Here is a 7,128-nt window from a genome sequence, read left to right on the forward strand (position 1 = left end):
ATAAGGAAAAAAAATAGAAAAGTCACGCGGCTGGCGGTGTGGCTCACTGTTGCTGTATGAGTGAATTCATCATCGTATGCAGAGAAGCAGGCTGACCTCGATTTATCCGACTGGTAAAATGGGACGTCAGCTTGCCAATTTTGGGCGAGTTAAGTTCAGACAGGGGCGTCAATAGGCCAAACAACCCTGTTCCTATAGGCCCCCCAACAGTACATATTTGGGAGATCTCCCTAATCTAACACACCTGTTTCAACTCATTAGCTCGTTAGTAGAGACTCTACAACCTGAATTGGGTGTGCCAGAATAAGGGAGATGTATAAAATGTGTAGTGCTAGGGGGCCTCCAGGAACAAGGTTGATAACCACTATGCCAGTGATGGGTCGTTCATTTTGATGCAACTCAGAAGGACGAGTAGTCTCGGAGAGTGATTCGTTCTTGGCTGCATTATAATTTTTTCCTTATTGGCACTATAATCAAAGTTTGCATATGTAGACAGGTTGGCTTTTGAACATTTTAATTTAATTCTGCTCAAATTAACGAAATGAACAAAATGTCTTGAATAAAGATTAGTTCATTTACTGAACAAGAGATCAAAGTCAGTAAAATGATCCGATCTTCCCATCACTACGCTGCTAAGATGTTGAGTGGAACTGAATAGAGAGTTTTTAAATAAATATAGGGGTTATTGCAGGGATTTTATTATTAATTAATATTTATATAGTGCCTTTCAAGTACCTAAGGTGCTTTATATACATGTAGCATAAGCAAAATGGAACAATCACGAGTTTGAAAGACGAGTTACAACAGAGCAAAGGCCATGAAATAACATGTGAATCAATCACACAGCAGAAAACATATAAACTAAATTCAAACATATAGACAGTGTGATATAAAAAAAAAAAAGATGAACGCATCACAGGAGTCAGGCAGTTAAAAAAACGGCAAATAAGTGAGTTTTCATTTGGGGTTTGTTTTAAAGAAACAAAATGGAAGCTGCATTTAGGTGTATTTATACAAACTGTTTCATGCTGCTCAGCGCAGGTATGAATGCATTTACAAAGCAATTACATTTGCATGAGTAATATTTAGAGATTAATGTTTAAAGGTAAAATGATGAATATAGAACATGTAATGGATTAAATTATACATTTAAATATGAAACTATATTATGAAAAATATTCTCTTTCATGATGACAAGGAAGTTTAAAGCGATATATCACCCAAAAATGTAAATTCTCTCATCATTTACTCACATTCATGCCATCCCAGGTGTGTACAACATTCTTTCTTTGGCTGAACACAAAGATTTTTAAAAGAATATTTCAGCTCTGTAGGTCCATACAATGCAGGTGAATGTTGGCCAGAACTTTGAAGCTCCAAAAAACATTTTAAAGCAGGATAAAAGTAATCAATTCGACTCCAATGATTAAATCCATGTCTGCAGAAGCGATATGATTGGTGTGGGTGAGAACATTTTTAACTATAAATGCCCACTTTCACTTCCACATTCTTCTTTTGTTTTTGGCAATTCGCATTCCTCTCATTCTCCCCACATATATTTCTTTATGCAGTTATGAGACATCAGCTGTTAGGCTAGTTACTTGGATATATGCTGAATGTGTATTTTTGTGGCTAAAACAAGTTATTTTTTATTGTAGCATTCACTATTACTGTTTCTGGACCGTGATGATCAGGGGAAAGTGTAGTTCTTGATGTTACACACTTTTCTACTTTAATCATGCTGGATACAGCCATATATTGTTCTATTATTGGACTTTGCATTGTGAATATTCAATCAATCAACATAGATGTTTTGGCAATACATGAAAAACAGGCCTACGTTTGAATATATATATTAAGTTTGCAGTCTGTTACACCATTTTGCTTTTATTAATAACTTATTGTACTATATTATTTACTCTTTACAGGTATTGCAAAAAAAAATAAAAAATAAAACCAAACAAACAATATAACAGATAAGGATTTGGAAAAACATGTTGCACAATCATCACAACAAGCTCCTGAGCGAGACGGTGGAAGGAGAAAATGAGCATAGACCAATGCAAAGTAATTGCTGTTTCAATCAATAAAAATATTTCTGATAATAGTTTGATTTAACCAAAAGGTGTAAATTATTTAAATATGTTTAAGTTTGCTAAGTATAAAATGAGTTATATTAATACTAAAGGAAATACAGTTGTGTCACCTTTTACCAACTGTATTGTTTAAATTCATTTTGTATAGGTCTGTGACAGGGCGGAGGGCGGGGCCAGGTCATGATTACCCGGTCCCTTATCAGGCAAGTCCCTGAGAGGGATAAAGGCCGACTGCGGATGGTAGTGCCGAGAACTCTACTACGGCACCAGTGTAAAGGGGATTAAGGGAAAGGAGGAGTCGAGAACCGGCTTGACAATATAAATAATACTTTAATGAAAAACTTAAACAAAAGACACAAACACACACGATGGTCAGCTGCCCATAAACGATCTCTCTCTCTCTCGCACCACCATCCGCAGTAAGCCTTTATCCCTCTCGGAGGCTTAATTAGCCTGATAATGGACCGGGTGTATATAATCAGGACCCGCCCCCGCCCTCCGCCCTGTCACAAGGTCCAATACATTTTTAATCATTATTAGTTATGCAGTTAATACTCATTGTTAGTGATCTGGGACCTCATTCCACCCCCTGTTCCTCATCCATTTTATTTTTTTTTTTTGCCCATACCGCTTTAGCATTCCTCAACCTTTCTCTTCCGAATATTGTGACAAAAAGAAAATAAACAGAGAAAAAAATAGCAAATAAATAAATAGTTTTATAGCTGCTTAATTGCCACAAGTGTATAGGGTCATTATAGACCTGAGATATACATAGCCTGATCTCGTGAAATTTTCGTGAACATGGCAACATTTTTACAAAACGGAATTACATGCTTTATTACAGGTTTGGCTGCAGTTTCCCAGTGAAATGTCCAGTGGGGGGCACCAAAAGCAAGTGAAGTGATGTTGTGATCAGACAGGGTTATAATGTGAATTTTATATGGATGTTTTAATGAGTGAAATGTACTTCCCTAACCAAAATCTTTAGCCTAAATCTATCCAATTGTGTCCTTAAAGATAAATGACATCCTTACCGTTAACCAACATCTAAACTAAACCGACAATGTTTTTAAAATATTTTTTCATCCCGTTCCAGAATGCCCAATTCCCACTACTTAGTAGGTCCTCGTGGTGGCATGGTTACTCACCTCATTTGTGGTGGCGGAAGACAAGACTCAGTAGCCTCAGCTTCTGAGACAGTCAATACGAGCATATCATCACGTGGCTCGTTGTGTAAGACACCGCAGAGACTCCGCATGTGGAGGCTAATGCTACTTTCCGTGAACCACGCACAATTTACCACAAACCCCATTGAGAGCGAGAACCAATAATCACAACCACAAGGAAGTTACCCCATGTGACTCTAACCTCCCTTGCAACCGGGCCAATTTGGTTGCTTAGGAGACCTGGCTGGAGTAACTCAACACACCCTGGATTCGAACTTGCGACTCCAGGGTGGTAGTCAGCATCAATACTCGCTGAGCTACCAAGGCCCAAACCGATAGTATTTTAAAATGCAAATGTGATATAAAAACACATTTTCTGAAGCAAGCACATTATTTAATGCCGCTTCTATGCCATTACTCTATCAGGCGAGCTACAACAAAGTATACTTATTAAACAATTGCTGTTTGTGTAATGTTGTAAACACATTTTCTTCATGCATACCCATTCAAGTGTTCATTGACATTTTCAATGGGATGGTTAGATTTGTAACAAATTATAAGTTTAATATTATTACCTTTAATTAGTATATTGTAAATGTAATATTTATGAACTATGGTTACATACATAAATGGCTCTGCTACATACATATTAGCTCTGCTACTGATATAGTAGATGTTTATATATCAAATGCAGAAAGGTACTAATGTAAAATAGCCTGAACTCTGTGTGTCCCAGGAGAGCGCATATGAGGTTACTAGAAGTGTGGACATTGTGCGACCCAGGAGAGGGCATATGAGGTAACTAAAAGTGCTTATGCTGCAAGAAACACACTGTGAAATCAGTTTTAGCAGAGACAATGATACAAAAAAAAAAAAAAAACACTCAGTTGTAGCAGAGACAATGACATGATATAACTCTGGGAAGTACAGCAAGTTTAAAGATTAACACAACCAATGATCAAAATGACCGTAATTTGTTCAGATTGTTATATTTTATTTTCTCAAAATGTTGCTTTTATAATGAATTAATTTAAAAGGTTATTGTTTAAAAAAGACAAGAAGCCAGATTCCCACCATTAAAAAGACATCAGAGGCTCTGTGAAATAATGGTGGTGGACAGTATCCAGTGGCTACAAAAATAATAATGGGGCGTAGATATGAGGTCATTCTAGATAACCATCTGTATAAAAAAATTAGGGTTTTGACCAAGAGAGTCAGATCTCAGCTGACATCTTGGGTTTGTTGGTTTGCTCAATAAACTCTAACCTTTGGCACCTGGAACTCCTGACTTCGAGAGTTTTCTTATTGAGAGTGAAGAAAAGTTCTTCACGCTCCATGACATAAATTGGCGACATACGAAGGGACTGTCACAGGGCCAAGGGTAGCCGCTGTTGGCTTGCTTGCACTGATTGCACAGATTCACTGGCGCCAAAAACTGATGCAAGCGATTTTGCGTAAAATGGTGTTTTTGTGAAGTCTGTAGCAAGGTGTGGCCCAGGTGGTAACTCTAACAAAGGCCTCACCAGTCTCGAACTTAATTAAATGACTAATTGGATGAAATAGAGAACTGGCTTCCAGGTTTCAAAAAACTATGCATGCAAATGTAAATGTGTCTGGTAAATAAGCTGAAGTGCGCAAAATCCAGCGGATACCACAATCCTTGGCAGGGGTGGGCTGAATTGGCTGGTCCTGCGTATACCACACTCTTAGGTAGGGATGGGCTAAATTGGCAATGTTTGAAAATCCTGCGAATAACACTGAATGCAGTGACACTAGTGAGGATAATGAGCCGGATGGTTGGCCTTTGAACTAGCTGAGAAACAATGAGCCCACATGGATGGTTGGCATTGTTCTCAAAATAGCACTGCATTTAGGGAAATTGACAGGGACGCAATAGGCGTGGACGCCCAAGAGGGGCATAGTGATAGTTAAGATGTTTTGATATTTAAAATGATGTGCTGAAGAGTATAAATATGTGATATGTTGAATAAGTTGATGTAAATAAATATTTTGGTAAGTTGTGTACAAAAGTAACTGCATTGCTGTTGTATGTTGGCTACATTGGTTGATGTGTTTATGATGACTGTATTGTGCTTATGCTGACTGCAATGTGCTATGCTGTATGTATGTGTGTTTGTGCTTAGACTGTGTGTGTGTGGTTGAGTGTATTGATATGTGTCCTTGTAATTGTTTTTCTCATGAGAACTGTGCTGTAAAGAAATGGGTATATTAGGCTTAGTATTTGATAAGATATAAAATTAATGATAAAAAGAGTGAAAGCAGATTGCAAAATCATTATAAGAACTAAAAACGTTATAAGGTATTGGCTTTGTCGATTATTTGGACATCATCCAAGTTGTAGTTGGTGTGATCGAGATAAAGAAACACAGCTATTAATAAAGAAACTAAATTAAAGTTAAGAAAAAGCACCTGTTTCTCTCATCCACAGTGGGCATTAATGAGTGCATATAATGTAAAATGTTATTCATGCTCAGGCCTCATCAAAGTACAGAGACTGCATATATCAGAGTTACAAATGACTTGCTCTTATCATCTGATCGCGGCTGCATTTCACTTCTAGTGCTTTTAGATCTTATTGCAGATCATGACATTCTCTTGAATAGGCTTGAGAATTATGCTGGCATTTGTGAAGTTGCACTAGCATGGTTTAGGTCCTATTTAGCAGACCACTACCACTTTGTCTATGTAAATGAGGAATTGTCAAACCAAACAAAAGTAAAGTATGGAGTGCCGCAGGGATCAGTTTTAGGGCCTCTGGTATACTGTATGCTTCTCCTGGGAGATATTATCAGGAATCATGGAATAAGTTTCCACTGATATGCAGACGACACCCAACTTCATATTTCTTCAAAACCTGATGAGATTTCACAATTCTCCATATTAGTGTATCAATGAAATAAAAGATTGGATGGCCAGAAATGTCCTTAGGGCTACTAAACATTAGATCTCTTTCTACCAAAGCACTAATTGTCAATGAAATGATTACAGATCATAGATTGGATGCGCTGTGTTTGACTGAAACCTGGCTTAAACCGGATGAATATATTAGTTTAAATGAATCTACTCCCCCAGGTTATTGTTATAAACATGAGCCTCGTCTGAAGGGTCGAGGAGGTGTTGCTACAATTTACAGTGAAGTTTTTGGTGTTACTCAGAGGACAGGATATAAATGTAAGTCTTTTGAACTAATAATGCTTAAGGTGACACCGTCAAATACACATAAAAATTCTCTGTTGTCCTTTACCCTTGCTACAGTGTATAGATCACCCGGGCCTTATTCAGATTTCCTTAGTGAATTTGCAAATTTTTTATCAGATCTTGTAGTTACTGTAGATAGAGCCTTAATTGTTGGTGACTTCAACATTCACATAGATAATGAAAATGATAGCATTTATCGATATTCTCAACTCTCTTGGAGTCAGACAAAATGTAACAGGACCAACTCATCGCCATAATCATACGTTAGATTTAATTCTTTCATATGGAGTTGATGTTGATAATATAGAAATTCTGCAGCAGAGCGATGACATCTCGGATCATTACCTCGTCTCTTGCATGCTGCAATCAGCTAATGTTACTCAATCTACACCACGCTATCGTTTAGGTAGAACTATTCTTTCGACCACTAAAGATAGCTTCACTAATACTCTTCCAGATCTATCTCATATACGCAATAAACCCCAAAGCCCAGAAGAACTTGATGAAATAACAAAAAATTTAAATGCAGTCTTCTCTAGCACCCTTGATGTTGTCGCCCCACTTCAATTAAAGAAAATTAAAGAAATAAGCCCTGCACCATGGTACAATGATCACGCTCATGCTCTCAAGAGTTTCCGTGATCAAAA

Source organism: Xyrauchen texanus, chromosome 1 (genome assembly GCF_025860055.1).
Source record: "Xyrauchen texanus isolate HMW12.3.18 chromosome 1, RBS_HiC_50CHRs, whole genome shotgun sequence".
Classification (NCBI taxonomy): Eukaryota; Metazoa; Chordata; class Actinopteri; order Cypriniformes; family Catostomidae; genus Xyrauchen; species Xyrauchen texanus.